The following is a 24,828-nucleotide window of genomic DNA, read 5'->3' as shown; positions in this document are numbered from 1 at the left end:
AAAGCACATTAGCTGAATGAACATCACCCAAGGCAACTGTATCTTTTAAGAGCAGTCTACATCAGAGTAACTAGCTTTGGGGGCGCTGTCAAACAGTTATAAAACAGCTCTGGGCTGACAGAAAGCAACCAGAATACTCAGGCCCTGCCCCACCGAGGACTGCAGGCCTTACTGGGAAACAGCACCTGAAAGCAGAGCAGAGCAAGAAAGCTTCCTCTCTAGCTGTACAGGTAAGATAGCGGGTCAGAGCATGTTAAAATGACATGTCACCATACAATCACTTGCATCACCAATCAATCAATTTCCTTGATCCTCTTAAAACCAGCATTTAATATTGGATGGTCTATGGGCCATTCTGCATTGTGGTAAAGTGTTTGGAGAAAAACAATATACCAATTTATATAGGACATCATGTTGTTATGCCAAACAACAGGTTCTGTCTGACTTCGTCAGATCTCAATTCTACCTTTCCACTAAAAGTTCACTTCTAAGATCACAGTATTAAGGCCCTGAATTAAATCAAATCTTTAGTTTAACAGGCGTGCTTAACACAATACACCTCTTGTCAAGCTAAAACCTGATGAAGAAATGCAATGGTTTTGAGATCAGAATGTACCTACGCAGGCAAAAGAGCTATTGGGGTAGCATGATGAGCTGCCAGGGTGTGATTCATGTCAGAAACATGCACAAGCAGGACACAATCTCCAACCAATGACAAAAAGAAATGTGTTTTTTTTTTTGTTGTTTAGGGTTTTTTTGGCACACATGCCTATCCCTGGCCTAGGCTGTGATCCTACATTTGTTCCTTGGCACAAGCACAACAGCTTGAATACTCCTGCAGAACTTTCTTCTATGCAGTTTCTGAAGGCTTGTCTACATTACCCGCAGCGATCGATCCAGACGCGATAAATCGACCGCCAAGCACTCTCTCGTCGATTCTGGTACTCCACTGGAGCAAGAGGCACAGGCGGAGTCGACGGGGAGTGTCAGCAGTCGACTCACCACAGTGAGACTCCACGGTGAGTAGATCTGAGTGCACCTCTACCCCGCTATAACATGGTCGTGGGGAGCCAAAAATCCCTACCACATTATAGCTGAAACCTCGTTATGTCAGGGTGGGGCGGGCAGGGCTCTGGCGGTGATTTAAAGAGCTCCAGGCTCCGGCCGCTGTGGGGAGCCCCTGGCCCTTTAAATCGCCGGTGCAGCCTCGCTGCCACAGCCCTGGGGTAGTGGCGGCAGGGCTCCAGCGGGATATAAAGGGTCCTGGGCTCCCCACAGCAGCCAGAGCCCCGGGCCCTTTAAATCATCGGCGAGCCCCACTGCCGCAGCCCTGCGGTGGGGGCAGCAGGACTCTGGCAGGATTTAAAGGGCCCCGAGCTCCCCAGAGCAGCCAGAGCCCCAGACCCTTTAAATCGCCGGCGAGCCCCGCTGCTACTGCGCTATACATGAACCCATGTTATATTGGGTTGCGTTAAAGTGGGGTAGAGGTGTATGTCGACTTCAGCTACGTTATTCACATAGCTGAAGATGTATAACTTAGACTGATCCCCCACCCTACCCCCAGCGTAGACCAGACCTTATACTGCCTTGAACACACCTGTGAAGATGCTGAGGTAAGTCAACCTAAGCTATGCCAGCTCCAGTTACATTATTCACATAGCTGGAGTAACATAACTTAGGTCGACTTACTCCAGTATTGAAGACAAGCCTTATGTGTCCACACCAGGAGTTAATCAGGAACAGTGATTTCTGAATACTCCCCAAGTAGACAAGGCTTACATTTCTTCACTCTGTTCTTCAACCCTCATCCGCCATGGAGAAATACTCTAGAGAGGCCTCTGACAGCCAAGTCTCCTGCAGCTACCCCGCTGCCACCCAACCAAAAGAAGTGTTGGCAGCAGCAAAGAGGAAGAAGCATAGAAAACTAGAAAAGTTAGAATATCTACAGAATGAAAGAGTCCAACTACCCCATCCTCATCAATTCTGTCTGCAGGCCAGTCCCACTTGGAAAGAACTTCTGCATTAGCAAGGGGAAAAGGCAGAGAGAGAAAAGAGGCACAAGAACACAGAAAATGAAGCGTGATAAAGCAAGGAAGATAGATAGGAAAACAGAAGGGACAGGAAACAACAGCTGTAAATCGTAACAAAATACTCTACAATTTTTCTAGCCAAATTTTCATAGCTGTGACAGTTAGCAGCCCCCCTAACAGCTAGTAGCCTTATAATAGCTGGCAACCATTAGGAGAAATTGGACACCTCACGGACACACAATTGTCAAATGGATTATTTTTCTTCTTTTCTTTCTATGTGTTGTTTGGGTAATGTTGCAATGTGCAAAATGCTTGTGTAGTGCTGTTACTAAGGGCTCTACTGTCCGTAGGAGAACACAATATTTCTCCCTCCAGCTTGATCGTAAATTGCGTAACAGGCCTGACAATTTGGACTGTCAGGCCCGAAGGGGGGACTGTGACAGTTAGCAGCCCCCCCTAACAGCTAGTAGCCTTATAATAGCTGGCAACCATTAGGAGAAATTGGACACCTCACGGACACAGTAGCCTGAACTTTTGAACTGTCTTTCCTTATCAATCTTGAGGCAGTTGAAGCCGGTCCAAGGCTGGTTTTTGCTGAGCAGACTGCAGAAGTGCAGGGTTTGCTAACCACCAATCAAATGCTAACACGACCGAAGCCTGTGTGTGAGTGTGTATAAAAGATTCTTGGTTTTTGTATGGAGCAGAGTTTTTTGTACCAAGTACAGAACTCTCCTTTCTTCTGCAGAATAAAGCAACCTTTTCCTTATCCCTGTCTGGGTGTCACCGGCTCTCAGCTAGGCGGACCCGACATTTCGGTAACATACCCTTTCGCTACAGCTCTAAATTTAGTTATTTACTTCTGCATTTTTTTTAATAAGGAGAGAGTTCTATTGGCACAGAGATTATATTTACCTCTACCCTTCCTTAAAATCTCAAAGTGGAGAGAAATGGTCTTGCACATTTATAACAAATACAATCAGGAGTTACATAATATTAAATATTTTTTCTGTTAAGACCTATATTTGTTTCTGGAGTTACTGAGTAAATGTCTAGACAATCTTTACTTTATGGCACCGAACTACAGAATTTCAACCATATCTGCACTCCCACTCCACGCTCACTCTCTCACTCTCTCACTCTCTCACACGCACGCACACACACACACACACACACACACACACACACAAATAAATTGACGTACCTAAGTCCTCAATTACTACTATCATAATACAAACTGAAACGTAAGAGACATTTACGGCCTTTTTAATTATTTAACAATACAAAATTCAAGGTGGCGAGAGCATGAAGGATAAGGTAACCTTCCCCTTTCAAACAATAAAATAAAAATCAGACTTTTATAAAAAACAAAACAAAACAAACCCCACCTGTATTCATACATACAAAACCTGCTGCCTATAAAGATGGGGGTCTGGTTTGTAGGCCATGAAAGCCTGGCAGATTAGAGATAAGATTGGTAATCCACCTTTAAACCATGTCACCATTTTGTCCTCTAAACTACCGGTATGTATTGCAGAACATGAGCACTGGTCCGACATCCTTTGATTGAAAGCCAGCTTCTCTGTGGTGTGTAGGCACAAAGAATGACTTAACATAATAAGACCACTTACATTTAGGTTTAGATTCTCCAGACTGCTATAATGCACAAAATAGCCTTAAAGCAGCACATAAGAATAGCTGTACTGGGTCAGACCAAATGTCTATCTAGCCCAGCATCCTGTCTACCGACAGTGGCCAATGCCAGGTGCCCCAGAGGGAGTGAACCTAACAGGTAATGATTAAGTGATCTCTCTCCTGCCATCCATCTCCACCCTCTGACAAACAGAGGCTAGGGACACCTTCCTTACCCATCCTGGCTAATAGCCATTAATGGACTTAACCTCCAGGAATGTATCCAGAGATGGCGAATAGCAAATTTCTTCTCTTCAGGGGAACTCTATACTAACATAGCCAGCTTCCTGCACCACCCATCTTTCCCCAGAAAAAGGAGACCCACTGGACGGGGCATATCACAGGTGTTTCACTGGTGGGGCAAGGACCTCTAACAATCCCTATACCAAACAGAATTTCTATAAACCAAAAAGGGAGAAGAGCCAGAGACTCCATGAGTCCACAGAAGTCCACAATGTCAACCTGTTTTACATAGAAGGCACGCAGATACTATGGTTAGGGGAGGCAGTACAAAAGCCTAAGTCAGGTACGTGATAGTGTGTAGTATTTACATATTGAAAGCTCTGTACAACATTGATTAATCCTCACAACTGCTTTGTGAACTAAGTATTATTAGCCCCTGTAAGGAGGCGCACTGGCTCCCCGCCGTGCCTGAGGGGGACGAGCCAGAGCAGGTGCCTCAGTGGGCGGAGTCAGCACGGCCTGTCCCCGCCCCCCGGAAGTCAAGGGGCGGGACAGGAAGTATAAAAGCCTGGCCCCAGCGCTCAGTTGGGAGCAGGCTGCCGGAGAGGACAGACACTGGTGCCCGGGCTCCCGCCGGGCCGGACCTTCCCCGCGCCCACTACCCCGAGGAGCGCTGGGCTGACCTGCCCCATGCCCACTACCCAGAGGAGCGCTGCCCAGACCTGCCTCGCTCCCACTACCCAGAGGAGCGCTGGCTGGACATGCCTCAGACCCGGTACCCGGAGGAACGTCGGCCTGACCTGCCGTGTGCCCGATACCCCGAGGAGTGGCCTGAGCTTCCCCACGACCGGTACCCGGAGGAGCCCATGGCCTGGGACCCCCCAGACGATGCCAGCAAGGACCAGGTACCCAGAGAGGGGGAGGTCGGAAGTGGCCCAGGGGTAGCCGACCCTGGTTTGGCTCCTGAAGAGCCCGAACCCATGTCAGTGTGTTGCGGCCAGGATCCCCACTGATCGCAGCGGGTCTTAACCGCTGCTAGGGCCCCGGGCTGGAACGCAGTGGAGTGGGAGGGCCTGCGTTCCCCCTGCCACCCGTAACCGGGTGGCAGACTCCCCCTCTTCCCGCCTATTGCCACTGCTCTGCCCTGACCCAAAGGGCCAGAGTTAACTAGACTTGTGTTTGGTGCCCCGCCCGAGCCAAGGGCCCGAGCTGATACTGTGTTTGCTCAGCCCCTGCTAGGGGCCTGAACCTGAACTATTACTGCCCGGCCTGTCCAAGGACCTGGGCTGATACTGTGTTTGCTCTGCCCCTGCTAGGGGCCTGAGCCAGAACTATTACTGCCCAGCCTGTCCAAGGGCCTGGCCTGATACTGTGTTTGTTCAGCCCCGCTGGAGGCCTGAGCCTGAACTATTGCTGCCCGCCCTGTCCAAGGGCCGGGGCTTATTGACTTTGAGAGCCCCGACCCCGGCTAGAGGGCCGGGGCTCTACCCTGTTTACAGACCTTATACCCCGCTCAACACCTGCCGAGGGGCTAAGCCGACCCGGACTGCAGTGCGTAAGGAGGCGCCCTGGCTCCCCGCCGCGCCTGAGGGGGACAAGCCCCGACACAACCGGCTTACAGCCCCATTTTCCAGATGGGGAAACTGACAGAGTAACGAAGTTCACACTGCAAGTCAACAGCAAAGCTAAGACTAGAATTCAGGCCTTCCTAGCATGTGCTCAGTGAAATGTCTGCCTTCAAAAGGATGGTGAAGACCAAGATCCCAAACTCGACCTCCTTTAGCAGTTATAATTTAATTGGGTTCTGAATGAAGGATTTAGACACAGCCTACTTCTACAAAGACAATAAAAAGCACAGCTTGCATAAGCCACAAAACACATCCTGGCTCTACAGCAGCAGTCAACAAACTCACTTCCCCAGGGCTATGCAAAAAGCAATCAATGCTGGCTCACTTTGGGCAATTTTGCTCTCTTAGTGAGTCTCAAATCCTGTTCTGTGCACCACTGATGGTTATCAGAGAGCTGATTGGTCTCTAAATGGAAAGAGACGTTATTAGCCTGGACGGGGCTAAATTAAGGGGGGGGGGAGAGAATCAGTGATGGGATTCTTCCCAAGCTCGGGCCATGACCCAAACTCCTCTCACTGACAATGCCCCTCTTCATAGGCTGTGCAGAGCTTTATAATATGATTGCCTGTGCTGTGATGAGCAGTAAACTATAGTCATCTGTGTGGAGATTAAGTCATCCTGATTGGGCTTTCGTGTTAATACTCAACTGAGATTAAATGGGGCAGGTCACATCTCACATAAGGGCCAGGAAAGGAAGAGGGCAGTGGCAGCTCAGCAAGCTCATACGCTGCCTCTGCCTCTGGAGAGATCCATTTTGTGCTTCGGAATCTAAGCTTTTGTTAAAGAAAAAAACAAAAACCAGATTGAGTTTCCTTTTACAAGGAAAAAACATGAATGAAAATGTATAGTTCAGGCAATCTTTCTTTACACAATAAGCTATAATAGACTCCTCATGTGGAATCCAGGCTGCCGGCATCCACACCACAGACAGACTCCATATTTTTTCAAATTTGGTTAAAAAAACAGACAACCTATTGAACAGTAAGAAAACGATGAGGATAAGACAGGAGAGAGTATTAGGCAGGGACATGTACAGAGTAGTCCAAAGCAGTAGTTCTCAAACCAGGGGTATTCATGCCCCTGGGAGGTGCGCAGAGATCTTCCGGGGGTATATCAACTCAGCTAGATATTTGCCTAGTTTTACAACAGGCTACATAAAAAGCACTAGCGAAGTCAGTTCAAACTAAACTTTCATACAATGACTTGTTTATCCTGCTCTATATACCATACCCTAAAATGTAAGTACAATATTTATATTCCAATTGATTTATTTTATAATTATATGGTAAAAAGGAGAAAGTAAGCAATTTTTCAGCAATAGTGTGCTGTGACACCTTTGTATTTTTATTTCTGGTTGTGTAAGCGAGTAGTTTTTAAGTGAGGTGTAACTTGGGGGCATGCAAGACAAATCAGACTCCTGAAAGGGGTACAGTAGTCTGGAAAGATTGAAAGCCAAGGGTCTAAAAAGAGTAGGCTCAGGGGAGGACAGAAATCAGAGTCTGCCAATATTTGCAAGATAACATTATAAGAAGAAAGGGAATTACTTCCCAGTCTTGTCATATGATAGGATGTGGTGGAATAGTCAAACTAAAGCAAGGTAAAGTTTTGCTTAAATATAGAAAATAGTCTTCAAATAGTAAAACCAATGGGCACTGGAAAAGACTGCCAAGAGAGGAGGTTGTGGCACCATCACCACAGATGTTCACAAGGGACAGTAAAAGAGGATGTTAGTGGGTACAATGAAATCATTCATTTTGCCAGTCTGCTAACTTCAAACTGGCTGACCCAGGTGTTTTGGTCCTGCTGACTAAAAATTCACATAACCCAAACTTTCTAAATCTGTCTCAGCTAATCAGGGGAGATAAGCAGAGGTTGGAGGAGGCAAGGAGAAGGGAAGGCTCTTTTCCTTAGGCTGCAATGTCGTCAGACCTAGTGGGCTCCCTTGCATGGGCAGTCCTGGATGGCTGGTAGATCCATGTATGTCAGGTTTCTTAGGTGGCAATCCACATTCACCACTTTTCAGGTATGCAAGAAAGCACACTAAAGAGCATGCTATTTGCAGGAGTGTTTGGGCAGCAAACACCAGGGAGGGAGTATTATTTGTTAAATACACAGAGAGTGACAGCCTAGGTAAGCTCAACATGTAAAATAATGTATTTGAGGGGAAATTTTAAATAGATCTAGATTCAAATAATTTTTCCTTCGATGGTGCCAGAAGTGGTAGGACAGGAATACTGGCTGATTATGGCATGGGATGGTTGTGCACGTCTCCATCAAATGATTTCTTTTATATATCTTTCCAAAGCACTTTCAAGGCAAACGGCATTCTAACGAACTCAAGCTACCTTGCTGCCTCTTTCTCTGCCCCAGCAGCTCCACTGGAAGAGTCTTGCCCGCATAGTCAGGGCATGGCGCCATCAGCGGGAGCAGCAAAAAGAGGAAGGGCTGTTCTCTGAGATAAAACAACTGGCACAGAAACGCTACTGATATTCCTGCAGTGTTGGAGAACTGTATCCTTATCTGTCCCTGCACAAGCAGGAGTTTTTTTAAAAGTATGTTGACATCATGAACCTTGCCAGGTACCAGTCCATGTTCACGTCTATTTAGTGCCCTACCAAAATTCACTGTCCATTTTGAATAATTTCACAGTCATAGGATTTTAAAAGTCATAAATTTCCTGATTTCAGCTATTTAAATCTGAAATTTCAGGGTGTTGTAACTGTAGGGGTCCTGACCCAAAAAAGAATTGTGGGGTGGTCACAAGGTTATTGTGAGGGGATTGCCGTACTGCTACTCTTACTTCTGCGCTGCTGGTGGTGGTGGCGGCTGCCTTCAGAGCTGGGCGCCCAGCCAACAGCTGCCACTCTCTGGCCGCCCAGCTCTAAAGGCAGCGCAGAAGTAAAGGTAGCAATACCACGATCCTCCCTAAAATAACCTTGTGATGTCTCCCCCTCCCCCTTTTGGGTCAGGACCCCCCAACTTGAGAAACGCTGATCTCGCCTGTGAAATCTGTATTGTAGAGGGTAAAAGTACACAAAAGACCAGATTTCACAGCAGGAGACCAGATTTCATGGTCTGTGACATGTTTTTCATGGCTGTGAATGTTGTAGGGCCCTACTTATGGTGACAGCACTTTCTGGCCTATTTAGAGGGAGTAAAGAATTGTGATGTCTCCTAGCAATAGCCCCAGCACTCTTGAGGAACCTCAGCAGAATGCAGAGCTCTCCGTTATTTCAGGGACACAGGTAACTTTGATCCCATGGGTCAGCAGCAATCACTGGAGCTGTGCACAGCAGTGAAGCTGAGCATCCCCTGCTAGGATCTTCCCCACACAAGAAAGCTGTCAGGAGGAGCAGTCTGTATTCATGGCCACTTTCCAGAGTGCCATGGCAATGCTCTCATCCACAGAGACAGCAGCTCTCCAAGGGCTTGTTTTCTGCTGCAAGCCAGCTGCCAGCTCCACACACCAAAAACAAAATGTAGGTGTGGGCCTCTGCAAGTGTCTCAGCCAGACCCTGCCACTCCTGATAGCCACAATGTTGTTCCACCAGCTGAGCCTGGCATGGCCCACAGTCTGCTTTATTTGCAGTTCCGTTCTGCAGTACAGATGGAGAGAAACCTCTGCATTTGCCTCTGCTTCTTTTTCAGGATCTCTGGGAACTGTTACCATTTCCGCCCTGCCCTGCTTCCAGGCTGTCAAGCTGCAAACTTTATAAGCTGGAGGATGTGGCAATCTGGCATGCCAGGAAAGTCATTGTGATACATAAATGGCAACTGTGTTTGAGGACTATGGAATCTGTGTAAGAACTCCTACACTCCTAGGCAGAAAGGGAATGGGATCTGGGAAAAAATAAAATAAAGATACCCATAGACCTTGGTGAAGACAGCTGCTGAGAACATCCCACAATGCATTCATAAAAACTGGTTAGGCAGCGTGGTAGATGCAGATGCAAGAACACAGTTGTTATGTCAGAAATACTTCCGCAAGGACACAAATCAAACTCTCTTTCTTGAAACCAGTCAGTTTAACTATGCCACTAACAAGCTACAAAATCACAGTTGTAGATGTCATATGGCAGGATCTTTATTCTACTGCTGGAGATTAGGGAGGGAAATAATACTGAAGTAATCCACCAATATTCCTGAAAAAAAAATCAGTTACTTTAACCCTTGACTGCAGCAAACCACCTGAGAGGGTCTGGTTACTTCATTTTCACCAGATGGGATGTTGGGTTAGTATCTTTAGCTTGGAAAGATAAGTTTTTAGTTTCAAGTGCATTGCTTAAAGAAACCAACTGAAATAGGAATGTAAATTCATACAAAATAAGCACTGTCTACGTTAACATTCCCACTGATGCCTCATTATTTTCATCAGTTGATATCTTCTCATCGTAAATTCCAGGGGGAAGCAGACAATAGAAAACAAATAACTTAGAGGCAAACTCCCCTCTGATGTGCATGTCCATTAACAGCCTAGAAGCTATCTATTTTTGTTATTACACAGGCAGTGCAGAGTTGTTCTTCACTGAAGAATAGCCTCATTTGTTAGAGATCCTGCACTAGGATGCCTTGAATATCAATGGGACTTTGTTTACATGTTCAGCAGCCACACAACGCTCCAGCCTCTGAGGTAGAATTGCAATGTGCTCTTGTGCTGCTGCAGCTGTGACACAAACAGGTGCCTTTAATATCTATTTTATATGTATTGCTCCCAGTCTGATTTTATTCAGCAAAGGCAAGCCGGCAGGGCAGAGGACTGGAATGGAAAAGAGTCAGCTCTTAATAGCAAAGGCAAATAATTCCTTTTACAGAGAACGGTGACCGTGTAATCTTGTTTCCAGACTTACTGCAACAGCCATTTTGTCAGCGCTGACTAGCAAACCTCTGGGACTTTAATTGGTTGAGGGTAGGAAATCTCTGAAGAAAAACAACCTTGCCCTCACCCATTCTGAAACATATCATCAGACTGATTTTCCTACAAGCCAAGAAAGTCCTAATGAAATTTCACTGACAGCATGTTCAATCTGAGATGCACACAAACTGTGTAATCCAAGCCAAACATTTAATTCCTAGAGTTAAATTCATGAACAAAGGGTGGTAGGAGAGCTGTGGCCTGTTTAGACCCTCTCTATGTGGGGTGGTGACTTTGTTTCAGGAGCAAAGCCATTCCAAGGTATTGTGTTATGAGCCAAGATGGTTTTGATCCTAAGTCACTCAAGCTTCAAAATCGGGTGCCTGTAAATTCCCTTGGTAAAATCCTTAATCACATGCAACGTGTTACCTTGTTCTGCCAGCAGATGTCAGATGGCAATTGAGAAAATTTTGTTGCAGTTGTCTTAACTCAAAAGATGCTATTACTAGGGATAGATAGCAGATCAATATTAACAAACGCCATCTCTATGGAAGCGAAGCCTGAATTACCAACCTTATATGCTGCATATTGCACAACTTATCACAGCACAAATATCTGACATGCTCTGTTGCTTGCACCCTCAAAGAAGCAACAGATTTTATTAAAATTCATATTTGAAACTATGCAGAAAAAACTAGCATGCTTTTCTGAAGCTGTATGCAGTGTCACTGTAGACATGCCAGTCCCAGGATATTAGAAAGACAAGGTGGATGAGGTGATAACTTCTGTTGGCAAAAGAGACATGCTTACAAACCAAACAGTTACACAATCTGTTCCACCTTGCCTTTAGCTGTGAAGAAGAGTTCTGTGTGACTTGAAAGCTTGTCTCCCTCTCATCAACAGAAGTTGGTCCAATAAAAGATATGACCTCACCCACCTTGTCTTTCTGAAGCTGGATATTTAGAAGAAAAATCCCATGTTAATACAACATCTTAAAAGGCACACTGCTCAGAAATGTCCAAGTTCAACCCTGCCTTGTGCAGATCCATCACTGACTATCACTACATATGCCATTAACTTATACCCCTTAATTATAATTTTTGCTGACAGCAAACACAACATCTTTCTCTTTCCAAATCCCATGCTATTGATGGACGAAGTGATGGGACAAATGACTGTTTACCCACCCAACTATTTCTCTCCTGTTCAGTTTAAGAGATAACAAAGTACTATAGAATGGTTTGTGATTATATTATACAGACAGGAAATACAGGACAGCAAAGAATATAAGACTGGCCATATTGGGTCAGACCAATGGTCCATCTAGCCCCATACCCTGTTTTCTGACAGTGGTCACTGCCACATGCTTCAGAGGGAATGAACAGATCAGGGCAAGTATCAAGTGATCTATCCCGTCATACAGTCCCAGCTTCTGGCAGTCGGAGGTTTAGGGACACCCAAAGCATGGGGGTTGTGTCCCTGACAATCTTGGCTAAAGCCACTGATGGGCCTATCTTCCATCAATTTATCTAATTCTTTTTTGAACCCAGTTACACTTTTGGCCTTTACAACATCCCCTGGCAACAACTTCCACAAATTGAATGTGTGTTGTGTGAAGGACTTCCTTAGCTTGCTTTAAACTGGCTGCCTATTAAAGGTATTTTCTTCACAGTTTGAAATGCAACATTACTCCCAAGTGGCGAGGCCACGATTGGGTTATGTAGGTCAATCTCAGCCAAATGCCAATACATTTTTTATGCAACAACATGCCACCATGTGTTTTATGCGTGCCACATACATTGAAAAACAAATATTTTAGGAATATTTTAGAGATCTTAAAAAAAAGCATTACTGGGAATTATTTTTATCCTTCCCCATGATTTCTACTGTACAGAGTGCAGTGGATGCTAGAAAACTCTCTCAGAATGACCTAAATAGCTTTTCTTCACATGAAAATGTAATGACCTTAAAGTCAGATATTTCAGGTTCTCACAAAAGTTAGAGGTAAGTGCACTAGGTCACACTGGGAAGCTGGGAATCTCCCTTTTCCAACAGTATAATGGTCATTTAGTACATTTCTAACATACAGGAAACATCCTGATAACATACTTCTAAGTGGTTACATAACTGTATCTAGAGAACCTGTCATAGGCTGAGGACTGAATCTTGCCCATCATAGGCCTTGGGTATTGGCATTTGGAAGTCAAGGAGAAGAAACATTTATCTGGAGGTTGATACAAAAAAATGGCTGCTGTTTGAAGCTCTGCAGGGTGTTCAAATGAGCCCTGGAGAGGTATATTAGCAGGCAAAAGGCAGGTTACATGGTCAGTGATGTGTGACCAATTATCACAAATATAAGTTCCACATGGTGTGCGATTTTATATGCATATACAAATGCACGCACACACTTTTTATGGTTTATTAGAATTTACAAGTTGTACTAGAAATATCAATTGTCAGCATGCACGCTTCAGCACAGACAGTGCAAAATTCCTCATACCACTGTACCAGCATCTGATGGAAGAGAAATATGAGTTGGAAATATAGCTGATGTCCTGGAAAGCCCAATTGTGAGTCAGAAGTTGGAACAATGGATATCAGTAATTCAATCGAACGGAACAAACTTTTCTACCCCGAGCATGTGTGTTGAATATAAGAGATCAGCAGTTATGTGAGTAACAGACCTGGGTGCCAATTACAGTTAAAATAGAGCTACAGTTTTCATCCTAACCCCTCTCTGAGGCAATGACGACAGGAGATGTGATGCTTCGGCGTGCTGCCTACAATACAGACCACAAAAGCATTTACAGAAGAACTTGATTTTATGAACAGCAATCTTGTTACTGACCAGTTAGTCAAGCCATTTTTTTCCCAGTGAGGACCCATACAACGAAAGTGATGCTGAAGAACAAGTTGACATCCCTTCACATTCTGATGTCCTCAGTGCATGGGAAATTGCTTTGAATGGTTTGAAGGACTAGAAGAAAGCCATGCCATTCTCCATACAATGCATAAATGGAAGTATCTGCTGCAATTTTGACATGTTCAATTTTATGAACTTTTTTTATTTTAAACAGCTCCTCACTCCCCGATTAGTTAGTAAAACAGGGATTCTGTGTGGTAACCAATGCTTCAGAAGCACTATTGGATGAGCAAGACACTATGTATGGAACGTTACATAAAGTACACAGCACAGTACGGTGAACTATATTGAAAGACTTCAGAATCAAAGGGTTCCATAAATGAGACAGGCACATCTTTTTTAATATTCCCCTAAAAAAAAAACACCACAGCCAAAACCACAGGTAATTTCTGCAAAATGAAGTTCTCCAGGAAGTGATGTACCTGACCGTTACGTGTTATGAATACTGCAACAAATTTAGAGTAGAATAGTACAATAATATGCCAGGTACATTTTCACTACAGTACAATACTGAGCAACATTTGTCCTCAAATTTCATAGTTAGACTTTGGCCCTTCTGGGATACTCTTCCAGATATGTAGCAGATGCTAGTATTGTAGTTTCATTATTTGATGCCCGTTTCTTCCTATGGCCATTGTCTTGTGCCAGTCAGGTTGTCCCCTCTATTAATAACATTTGCAAAATCCTCTCTGAACTCTATCTAGTTCCTTGTTTTAGTACAAGACAGTGACTTTCTCTGGGAGAGCTATGAACAGTGTGCTGCCAGTAGTTACAAGTTACACACAGCTCCTTCTGAGCAAGCAAGTTTATTCTTAAGGTTAAACCATTGCAGAATAAACATAAAAACAATAAAAGTTCCTATACACAGGCTAAAAGTTTACCAGAGGTCATCCACCATAGGATGACCTAGGCCAAAGACTTGACCTTCCAACCCTTCCACAAGGATTGGGGCCCTCCTTTGGGTAAGAGGTCCTGTCTGTTTGCTGGATTGGAAGGTGGCACTGAGTCAGTTTAAAAACACAGCTTTTATAAACCAAAAGCCCTTTCTTTGTTTTCCTAGACTTTGGAGACCCAGTTTGAACCAGAATGTGAAAACCTCCCTGTAGGTGTTTACAAGGTGAGTGATTCACCTTCAAAACCCCCCACTAGTTTTAGTTCCTGGAGGAGCTGTGGTAATCCTCCCCCAATGGACTAGAACACACACACACACACACCATCCCTGGCCCACAGTGATACATAAATAGGCTTGGAAGAATTTGATTTTTATTTGTAAATATCAGTAAATGTTAATTTCAGCATACACAGAAACCAATGAAAAAATATTCCCATTAATAATAATCTAAATTTACAGATGGGAAAAGAAAGAAAAATGCTGCCCTAGAACTTAACAGAGTTTGATTTAAAGATATTTGCTTTGTTTATTTTGACATTTGATGTTGACAGCTTGTGTTTTAATGGTTATAAATCATTAAACTGACTAGATTTCATGGTGGCCTTGGGGCCCTTCATTCTGCTGATGAAGCTGCTGTCAGGTGGCTCAGCAAGGACTGCAAATGGTAAAAGAAGAAGAATGGTGATAAAGCTTTAATTTTTTGAATCTCAATGTCTACTGTCATTAAATAATTGTCTGACCCCCCTCAGAATTTCCCACAACCAGGAAAATTTTAAATGGACAAAAAATGGGGGGAAAAGTTTCTTAAAAATAAATAGATACAACCAATGAAACTATAAAAGACAAAATAAAATTCTGCCAAGCCTATACATAAACTTAATATAATATGTTCCCCACAGAGACACAACACGCAGTTGCAATATCTGTCACAACGAAAATATTGAAGTAATTTAAAAAAAAACCTCACACACCTCACCTCTACTTGCATGTGGCTACTTTAAGTATTCCATCTCCCAGACAGAAGCAAAGAGTTATACTCTGCCACCCAGCTAATTATAGAACTGGTTTCATTATCATGACCCTGCTGAAGGGCCTGTGTGAAGAGAGACAGTTCTACCACAAATTCACCAACGGGATTCTAAAAATGACAAGCTTTCATGGGCTTAAATTTCATAATCACTACTTAATTACTGAAGGCTGTGTAGGAAATAAATCAGACTGACAACCTCTCTCTCTCTCCAGCTATACATCACACATATCCAAAAACAGCAGCCGATTTCTACTTCTAGTCCCAGGTCTTAGTAATTGAACTTCTCTGTCAGTGGATATTGACAAACAAGATTGCAGGTTTTTCATGAAGCACCGAGTTAGTACATCTGGCTGTAACAGTACTTGTCTATCCTTGAAATGAACCTGTTTGAAGTGCATTTGCCAGAGAAAGCACGTCCACAGCTGTTGAAGTTGGCAGGGCACTTCTGTGAAGCCCTTGCTGTAAAGGGCAGCAGTTGTACATGATTTTACATAAGACAGCTGGCACCTAGTTTAGTTGTTGAATTTCAAGGTCCTAAACCCTTTACATGTGTTATTTTGGGGGTGAGGAAAAAGCAGGTTATAAATATATTATTCCTCTCTATTTGCCATTGCTGATATTCGACCAAAATGCAGGATCGATTACAATCATGAGAGTACAGTGAAATTATTACCTACTCAAACTGTTATCTCTAATCTGAAGGAAGTAAGGACTTCCCACAGACAGAGTACTGGTCTACAGTGAGTCAAGATTATTGAAAGAAGCAGTAATACCAATTTCCACCTCTTAAAATATGTTTATTGGCATTTTATCCTTCCCAGAGACTTTCCTTCTCATGATTAGCAGTGATTTATGGAGATGTTCTGATAACGGTTCACTTTTGGAAATATTCCAGCCCACTAGCCTGAACTATGAAATGATTTACTACAAAGTGTGGTGTGTAGCTAGTGAGTTCCTATCCATTAACAGTTCCTTATGTTTCCCCGGTACAGTCTTAGCAAGGTTTTAGTCTTATTTGACACAGCACACAGGGTGTGTAGAAATGGGAGGGCAGTCTTCCAGTCCAGGTATATCAGGACCATACCACAAAACTAATACTGGGGCAGGACTGCTCCACCAATATTTCTAATGGTTATGTGATCAATACTACCTCAGGATGATAGAGAGCTTAGATGGTTGGAGGTAGAGACTAAACTCAAACCAAATCTAGGCAGTGCTAAGTCAATTTCAGAAGGCCATAAGGGAGGGAAATGGGAGGAAAAAAGAGAAAAAAAATACAGCTCTGTATGAAGTACCCAGTCACATCATGGACTCAGCTACTTTCCAATCGACTTTCCATTTAATGCAAGCCACATGTCTACCTAGCATTAGGGATGGCAATGGCACCTAAAGCCAATGTGATCAAAGTCGCTGTAACTACTTGTGTACTGTAAGTATCACGGTCATTAAGAATAAAAACCCAGCCATCCCCTATGCCACACTTCTCATTACAGTCTTCACTGCAGAGGTCTAACCATTGCATCACTGCAGACATCTACTGCTGTTACAAGTAACACCTAAGATTAGATCATCGATTTTTCAGGGATTATTTTTACTTTGTGCATTGGACAGCACCGTGCATACACTCAGGTTCCCTCTTTCCCCTTCTGCTGCATCAAAGACCTGTAGCATAGAGAGCAAAGGAAGATTTATTTTAAAATAATGGGAAAGTTCTATTCTAAAAAGCACAAACATTGGCAAAGGACAGGGGCAGATGAAGCACCTAAAACCACTCTGAACTCACTCTGGAAATGAACTAGCTTTCAAGTAGATAGTGCCCCCCTTAACACAGGTCCATTTCTAACAGGGCCTTTGGATATCAGACATTTCCAAATTCCATTGTCTCACCCTTCAGAGTTTGGAGTGTGAGGGAGGGGGCCAGCTGGCACTCAATATCTAAACTACTTAAAATTTCAAACCAAGACAACGGGCCATATTTAGATTTAGTTTCTACCAGTTATTGGCATCTTTAGGTTTATGAATGACTGACTTCTCTGGATGAGGGTTGCCTGGAAGTAAGATTTCCAGACACGTAGGCTCTCTACATGAGCACTCTGTGGGAAATCTTTCACTGTTATATGTCCACCATAGTAATAACAGTAGAAGTGCCAGTATTAACTTGGCACAGTATCATCTAGATCAGATCTAAGCAGAGTGAGAGGACATAGTGTTAAAAAAAATAAATCTCTAGCACCCTGTGTACAGAAGTGCTCCTACCACTGCTACTACTAGTACAGCCGCACAGATGATAATGCAACCATGGGAGAATTACCGCAAAATACTAGACAAGACTGTAGACACTGAGTAGGACTAGATTAGACAGTTTGGAGGAAACAGGCTCTCAAAAGGTAAACACTTAAAAACATTAACTAATCTTATAGTTTGTTACATGCATCAAGTTTGAGAGCACTCAACTATAGCAAACTAAATTTTAAAGATATAGCTTCAACATTAGGCAATAAGATTGCATACACCAATTAATACCTTTGTAACACCAACCACTGTTTGCCTGTAAATTAAATCAATAGATTCTGTTGCCATTTAGTTTTTTGGTCAGTTAATGTGCTGAGTGGGAAGCACCATTTTACTAGGACTCTGAGACTTACCAAAGATGGAAGTATGCAGTGCGGCTACCAGCTCTTTAGACAAAATTTCAGTTGTCATTATTATGCTAATAATGCACCAGTTTAATTTTCTGTTTCAGTTAAACCCAGAGAAGCAAATTCCGATATGGACAGCTGTAGAGTTAAATTCTGAGAAGCCACACACTATTTTGGTCAGACCCCATTGCTTTTTGAAAGGAACAGAATCCTTTACAGATTTTGAAGGCGCATATTATATAGTTAGCTACTAAAATATACAACCTTGGGGTAAACTTTGATTCTTAAGTCTTTTGTGCCTTTGTTACATATTGGCAGGATTCGTGCAATTTATTAGAACATTTAATTGCTTAAAATACAACTTTTCCAGAAATGAGCAGCTACAGCACTAACTCACTTCAGATCAATAGTTCAGGTCACCGGGGGAAATCTTTACATCAGTCACGTGAGATTTCAGCTGAATTTAAAAATTCTCCTAATATATGAGGTGGTGGATGTGTCCCTGCCTTCACTAGAGGCATAACCTTCCAACATGCTCCAGGGTCCTTACTGAGCTTTACACAAAAGGGATATCTGCACATTTTTTTTAATAGTCAAACTAGGCCCATACCTCTGAAACTGTTTCCCTAACACAATTAAGGACACTGACACTGGGGAGTAGGTCATGTTGTGTTCTTACTGAAACATTAAACCTGCCTGGCTTATTATGAGTAGGAGTGGTGTATGTTTCAGGATATATTTTAGTTTTAGCTCAGCACTTCACCGATGTGAACGCACTATAATGGTTGTATATAAAAAACGTGAAAGAAAGATAGATTCAAAATTCAGAATTAAGGCTGAAACTCCCAACTCTACACTGCGATGACACACCCACGACCCGTGCCAGCAGACTCAGGCTCATAGGGCTCAGGCTATAAAACTGCAGTGCAGATGTCCGGGCTCGGGCTGGAGCACGGGCTCTGGGATCTCACAATGGGGGAGGGTCCCAGAGCCCAGGCTCCAGTTCAAATCTGAACATCTACACTGCAATTTTATTGCCCTGCAGCACAAGCCCACAAGCTCAAGTCAGCTGACACGGGCCAGCTGCTGGTATTTCACTGTAATGTAGACATCCCCAGAGTGTGAAATAGATCATTTAGCAAAAGCAGTTAAGTGGCCCATTAACACCCAGCAGGTATAAGACCAAAAAAAAAAAGGTGGGGGGGGAGGTTAATTGTTTACAGACTGTTGCAATAAGACCTAAATCCAGTATCTTTGTGAAGACCATCATTTTTAGTGTCTAGCAAAGTTATGAATTTAAACTCCCAGGCTCATCTTTTGAAGGAGTTGTGCAGGTTTCCTTTGAAGATGAGGACTGATAGGTCAGGTATAGAATGACTGTTTTGTAAAAAGTGTTCACTCACAGGTGATGTGGTGTTTTTATATTTTATCATCTTTCTGTGAGTTCATTTGAGAGCATAATGTTGTTATTGAGGCTTCTAGTGCACTGGATGAGGTCCACCATATGTTGTGATTGACAGGTGTAGAACCCATGGATCCTGAAAGAGTTTTTTGCGGGGGAGGAAGGGCACTGACTATTGCAGCAGTGGCGATATGTCTGCAGGTTTTGCATCTGTTGTTCTGGCAGGATCTGGTGCTACTGAATAAATGGGTCCTGGTCTGTGGGAAGTTAGCTTCTGATGATGAGCTTGGCGAGAGTAGGAAGCGTGGTGCTTGAAAGCTAGAAGAGGGGGTTTGGGAAAGATTTCTTTCAGAATGTGGTCCCCACTGAGTATAAGATGTAATTGTTTAACAATACCCTATATGAGTTCCAGTGTGGCGTGGTGGGTGACAACTAAGGGTGTGCGGTCGGAGCAGGTTTTTTCCTGTGTTGAAGCAGATTTCCTCAAGATATTTGGATGATCTGTTCCATGAGGTAATTTACTTCTCTGGTAGACTGTTCTTGTTTGATGAAGGCAGTATTAAGTGTGTTAAGGTGTGTATCCCCAATTGTCTCCTCAGAGCATATTCTGTGCTGAGGACCTGGCTGTAGATAAGATTTCTTGGTGGTTTGGGTTAATTAATATGGTTAATTAGCTTTCTGCATAGTTCAGACTTTATCAGTTACTTCCTCACAATCATAAATAGTACTTCTACTTAGCATTTACAGGATCCTTTATATGCTGTGTTCAAAGCATCATACGAACTGATTTACCAGTGAAATGCCCTTGTGAATATGGTGGTGTTATCTCCAATTTAAAAATAGGTGCCTGAATCATAATTGACAGTAAAGATAATGGAAGCAGGTGTTTATGGAAGAAGCAATCCACAACTAGAGCAATGCTGTACTAACACCTGTTTCAAATGTGAACTGTATAATAGGAAAATTTATCTGTGCTTACCTGAAACTTTCCTTTGAGTAATAACATCCATAGATCTGTTACAATCAGCTTAGGGGCAGAACCAGGCCCAAGAGCCACTGGTAGCAGGGGAATGCCCTGCCTCCTGAAGTTTCCTCTAATTAATGCAGCTTCCATAGCCAGGAAAATTCCACTGTACTTTCCTAAATGACATATTGCATTAACCATACTTTGAAAAAAAAAGCACAAAAATTTCTCCTACTACAGGGCATGGGGATAATTTCTCCATCAATTTCCATCTCTATTCTGGATGATTCACTTGTTTCCAGGATAGGCCAGACCTGTGGACCTTATTACTTAAAGAAAGAAAATTTTCAAGTAAGCATAGATGAATTTTCCTATTACTTATTAAGTTAAGGTCCACAGAGCCAATAAAATGGGATTCTCAGAGCAGTGTGCTACTCCAGGCAATCCTTTCAACATGGATATACACAATTAGCTAAATTATACATCCTCTATCTTCCCCTGGGCACTGAGGTATGGAGAAAGCTTCTGCCAAATGTGGCACTAGCTAAAGCCTGGATGTCCTATACGTAAAACTTGGTGAATTTGTGTGTTGCTTTACTGAATTTATGTATGGACATGTGGCTTCGCAGATCTCATTGCAGGAGAAAAGACTTCTCTGCCATGAGACTGTCAGTGCTCCTAAGGACTGGATTTTGATGCTAGTCAGAAGAAAGGATATTTCTTCAATTTACTTTGGGAATGAGAACTATGACAGCGGCAAGGACCACTTGTCTGAATTAAAAAATAAAATACCAGAAATCACCTGACAAAGCTGCCAAATTCATATAGTCATCTGATCGGCTGATATAGTGAGGTTTATTTTAATAGATCAGAAGAATGATGACACCGGCCACAGAGGTTCAATCTGGATAGTGTTGCAATGACCAGAATGGTGTTCCAAGGCTGTGGTCCATGACCTTGTGGAGCTCAAATCAGGACTGCTGCCCTAAGGAGGTATTTAATGTTGGGCTTTATACAAAACGTCCTTTCCTTGAACATGCTGAGAACATTAGAGACTTGACCTTTAGCTTGAACACTTCCATATGTTATCAAGCCATGTTTCACTTGTTTAATATGATAGTTAAGCTATGGACTTTGCCCCAGTTAGCAAAATAGGTACTATTTGTTGACTTCTTTCTAGGGTCCACGAGAGCAATAATCACTTCATGCAAGTATCCATTTTGAACCTATCTGATTCTGCCTGGAGAAATGGCTTTGCAATAGCAGACCACTCATCTGTAAGAGAGACATCAGAAGTTTTGATGCTAGATTAATCAGACCTGAGAATCTTAATCTTTTCAGCCAGAAATGCATGAATAGTATCACTGCCATGCTATCTTTAAATCATCTGTATGATTCTGAGGACCAGTGGGAAGGCATACAAAGAGATTGCCCAGCTTTGAGAGAGAGATCCTCCATCAATTTGCATTCCAGATCCTGACATACAGATGGGTCACCAGGGACTTTATTGCTCTTTCCAGGTGCAAAGAGGTCAAATCACCAGGCTATCAAATTGTCTTACAATGAGTGAGGTTATTTATGGATCCATTCTGTGTAATCCAACTACTGTCATGTAAGCCTTGATACTGATCTTCCCCTTGGTGGGCAGTGCATATAGAGATAGGAAACTCTGCTCTGCCCAGGACAGGAGATGTTGATTGTCTCTCTGAGGAAGGACTGATCATGTTTTTCGTAATTTATTTATGAAAATCTCATCAGACACATTGACCATCATGACTAATACAAGACTGGAAGGAGCAGTGCACCAAGACTTCAAAAAAATCATTGTGTTCTAGCCAATGGATGCTGTGATCTCTTTCCTTCTCATACCTATTCCCTGGATTGAATTGGGACCCCTGTGAGCCATCTCTATTATCCCCAGCTGGCATCTGACATAAGGACTACTCTGCTTAGCCCAATAATGGGTGGATCTCTTTGAAAAAATCTGATTCTCTGCCTTCACCAACTGAGGAGGCAAAGAATAGACAATGGGACTTTGGACCTCTGCCAACAGATGTGATAGAGTGAGATAGGGAGAGGACTACAGGAGTTACTGGATAGGACTCATTCATCAAAACACATCTGTACATGAGATCACCATTTCCAAAAAAGCTCCAACAAGAACTTGATTTTTATTTCTGTGACATCATTTTTTTTATAGCTACTTCATCTTCTGTTAACATTCTTCTGAGATGAGACCTTGTATCTGATAGTATTCATCCTCAGGTCAAATTTATGGTGGATTTCCCTCACACCATGTGTCTGTGTTTATCATGAGCCTACCATACCCCACAACCATATCACTATTCGTGCTTGTTTCAACTTTCTCCATACAGAGCCTTGATCAGAAAAACTGTCCAGGAAGAGAGAAAAAGTGAATTTCTTTGTCCCTAAAAATCAATATTTAATATTACCACAGCCCTGTAAGAGATCCTGGGTGGCCCAGCCATTTCAAATGGTGATGACTGAAAATGCAAAAAATAAAAATAAAAATAAAGTTGCCATTCATATGCATAATGGGCAAATTGTCATCTGTAATACAGTAAAATGGGAAAGAGAAGATATGCCTCCTTTAGGAATTTATTCAGATGTTTCAAGTGGAGTCATACTCTGTTCGCTCTTTTCTGAGGCTAGAAATAGGATGGGGAGCAGGTAGTATTTCTCCAGTCTGAAGTAAAAGATGGACAATTTCATTCCTGTCCTACAGGAGCAGCCTTAGCAGTTTTGCCAGTCAGGGTGCAAAACGTTTTCAGTGTTCCAGCCCCCTGCACCACACAGTTGAGCAACCAATAAATAAATAATTTTTAAAAAGTGGCCAGCCAATCAGATCGTGGAGAGGAAAAAAAAAAAGTGCCACAGCAGCACAGCGTCCCCTGGAAGTTGGAACCACGGGCAACCACCCGGCTAGCCCAGCCCTAAAACCAGCCCTGCCTGGCATTCCATTGGTTGCTTGAGATTGGGAGAAGGCCATCCTATGATGCCTGCACAGTTCACAGGGTACTCCTCCTGGACAATGCCCAGTAATTTCATCTTGACCAAAGCTGTAGGTAGCTATTTGTTCCCAAACTGAAAGAACCTAGAACCAGCCAGCAATCTTACTCCAGACAGGGCTATTTGGGAGTCTTGCATATAGCTCTGAGGCCACAGAGAACAGCTACTGACCTAATGCCTCAGCACCATGCACTTGTTCTGCCTACCATGTGCAAAGTTGTATTTTCTCCTACTGTACATCAGGGCCAATCCCAACTTGCCATATGACCTGTATTCCTTTCTATAATGTCAGGCAAGAGCCAGGATGGCAAACCCACTTTCCCAATGACTCCACAGACTCTCAGCTTTCCATAAAGTTTCACATTGAATCATTAAGATAGCCGGGAAATGATCTGCCTGGCTGATGTCAAGGACCAAAGCCCTATATAAATGCATGAACCAGCTTAGTATCTCACTACCTTATTCTATTTGTTTGTTTGCTTGTTTGTAGGGAGAAGCCCTTAGGCTATGGGACTTTAGGTTGAGAGGGACCACACTTGCAGCAGTGGCCACCCATGTTAGCACTCCTTGCGACAGTGTGCGGAAGCACTTAGGGGGTCAGATGAGGAGGGAGGTATTTATTTTATTTTTGGTGGGTCAGATGCCACCCGCATTTTCCCTAAAAGAGGGAGAACTAAGGTGATGTCTGCCTGGACTGGGCTGGATATGAAGGGGAGGAGTAAAAACCTCTTCCTTCTCCCCCCCTCCTCCCGCATCCTCCCACACTGTTTGAATTGACTCCTTTACTATCAGGGAAGATACACCTCACTGACCATCGGTAGCGATACCAGTTTGAATTTGGACTGATGCACATTGAGGAACCCTCTGGCCCTACAAAATGGATGCCTAGGGAACTAGAAAGAAGTAAGTAGTGCACCCAGAGACCCCTTATTATAAATAAATAAAGATATCCTATCTCCTAAAACTGGAAGGGACCTTGAAAGGTCATCAAGTGCAGGCCCCTGCCTTCATCAGCAGGACCAAATACTGATTTTGCCTCAGATCCTTAAGTGGCCCCCTCAAGGACTGAACTCACAACCTATTTGACTGTCCTCTTACATCAGAACTGCTGCCTCTCTCATCACTCCATGGACAGCTGTGGGGGGAATGAAGGAAGTGGTGATGGAGGCCAGCCATGACAACCTACAACAAACTGGGACCAATAGCCTCTACATTTGGGCCTAATAACCCACAGTGGCAGCTAGAACAACAGCCCAACAATCTCCCAAATCTTTAGGTGTGGCAAGAAATCCTCATCCTTCTACTGTACCTTCACAGGGATGTACAGCTACATAGCTTGACTAGGGCAGTTACAGGACTCCTACGGAGACTGGGGTATGGAAATTGCTTGCCCCTGTCTTTTCTTAGCCCAGCTCTCTAAATCAGGGGTGGGCAAACTTTTTGGCCTGAGGGCCGCATCCAGTTTCGGAAATTGTATGGAGAGCCGGTTAGGGGAGACTGTGCCTCCCCAAACCACCATGCATGGCCTCCCCGCACCGTCTTCCCCTCCTCCCGCCCCAGACTCCT

At 43.5% G+C, this 24,828-nt stretch overlaps 1 protein-coding gene and 1 long non-coding RNA gene across 7 annotated transcripts in view; one reads left to right on the top strand and one right to left on the bottom strand.

Moving 5' to 3' along the window:
- Positions 1 to 24,828, bottom strand: part of TSPAN7 (tetraspanin 7) — a 186,620-nt gene that overhangs the window by 104,863 nt on the left and 56,929 nt on the right. The gene's annotated exons all lie outside the window — the stretch shown is intronic.
- Positions 81 to 24,043, top strand: LOC115657761. 6 transcript variants are annotated; one of them, XR_004002048.1, is made up of 7 exons: positions 81 to 230; positions 750 to 1,019; positions 7,836 to 8,109; positions 8,680 to 9,330; positions 14,366 to 14,422; positions 21,100 to 21,225; positions 21,413 to 24,043. It is a non-coding gene; the product is annotated as an uncharacterized LOC115657761 (long non-coding RNA). The 6 variants fall into 6 exon arrangements; XR_004002044.1 differs by lacking the exon at positions 14,366 to 14,422 and having other exon boundaries at positions 7,904 to 8,109; positions 8,680 to 9,762; XR_004002047.1 differs by lacking the exon at positions 14,366 to 14,422 and having other exon boundaries at positions 7,901 to 8,109; positions 8,680 to 9,762.

The sequence above is a fragment of the Gopherus evgoodei genome, chromosome 1, assembly GCF_007399415.2.
Source record: "Gopherus evgoodei ecotype Sinaloan lineage chromosome 1, rGopEvg1_v1.p, whole genome shotgun sequence".
Taxonomy (NCBI): domain Eukaryota; kingdom Metazoa; phylum Chordata; order Testudines; family Testudinidae; genus Gopherus; species Gopherus evgoodei.
The sequence above is the reverse complement of the archived record's forward strand: the minus strand, read 5'-3'. Positions and strand labels throughout refer to the sequence as shown.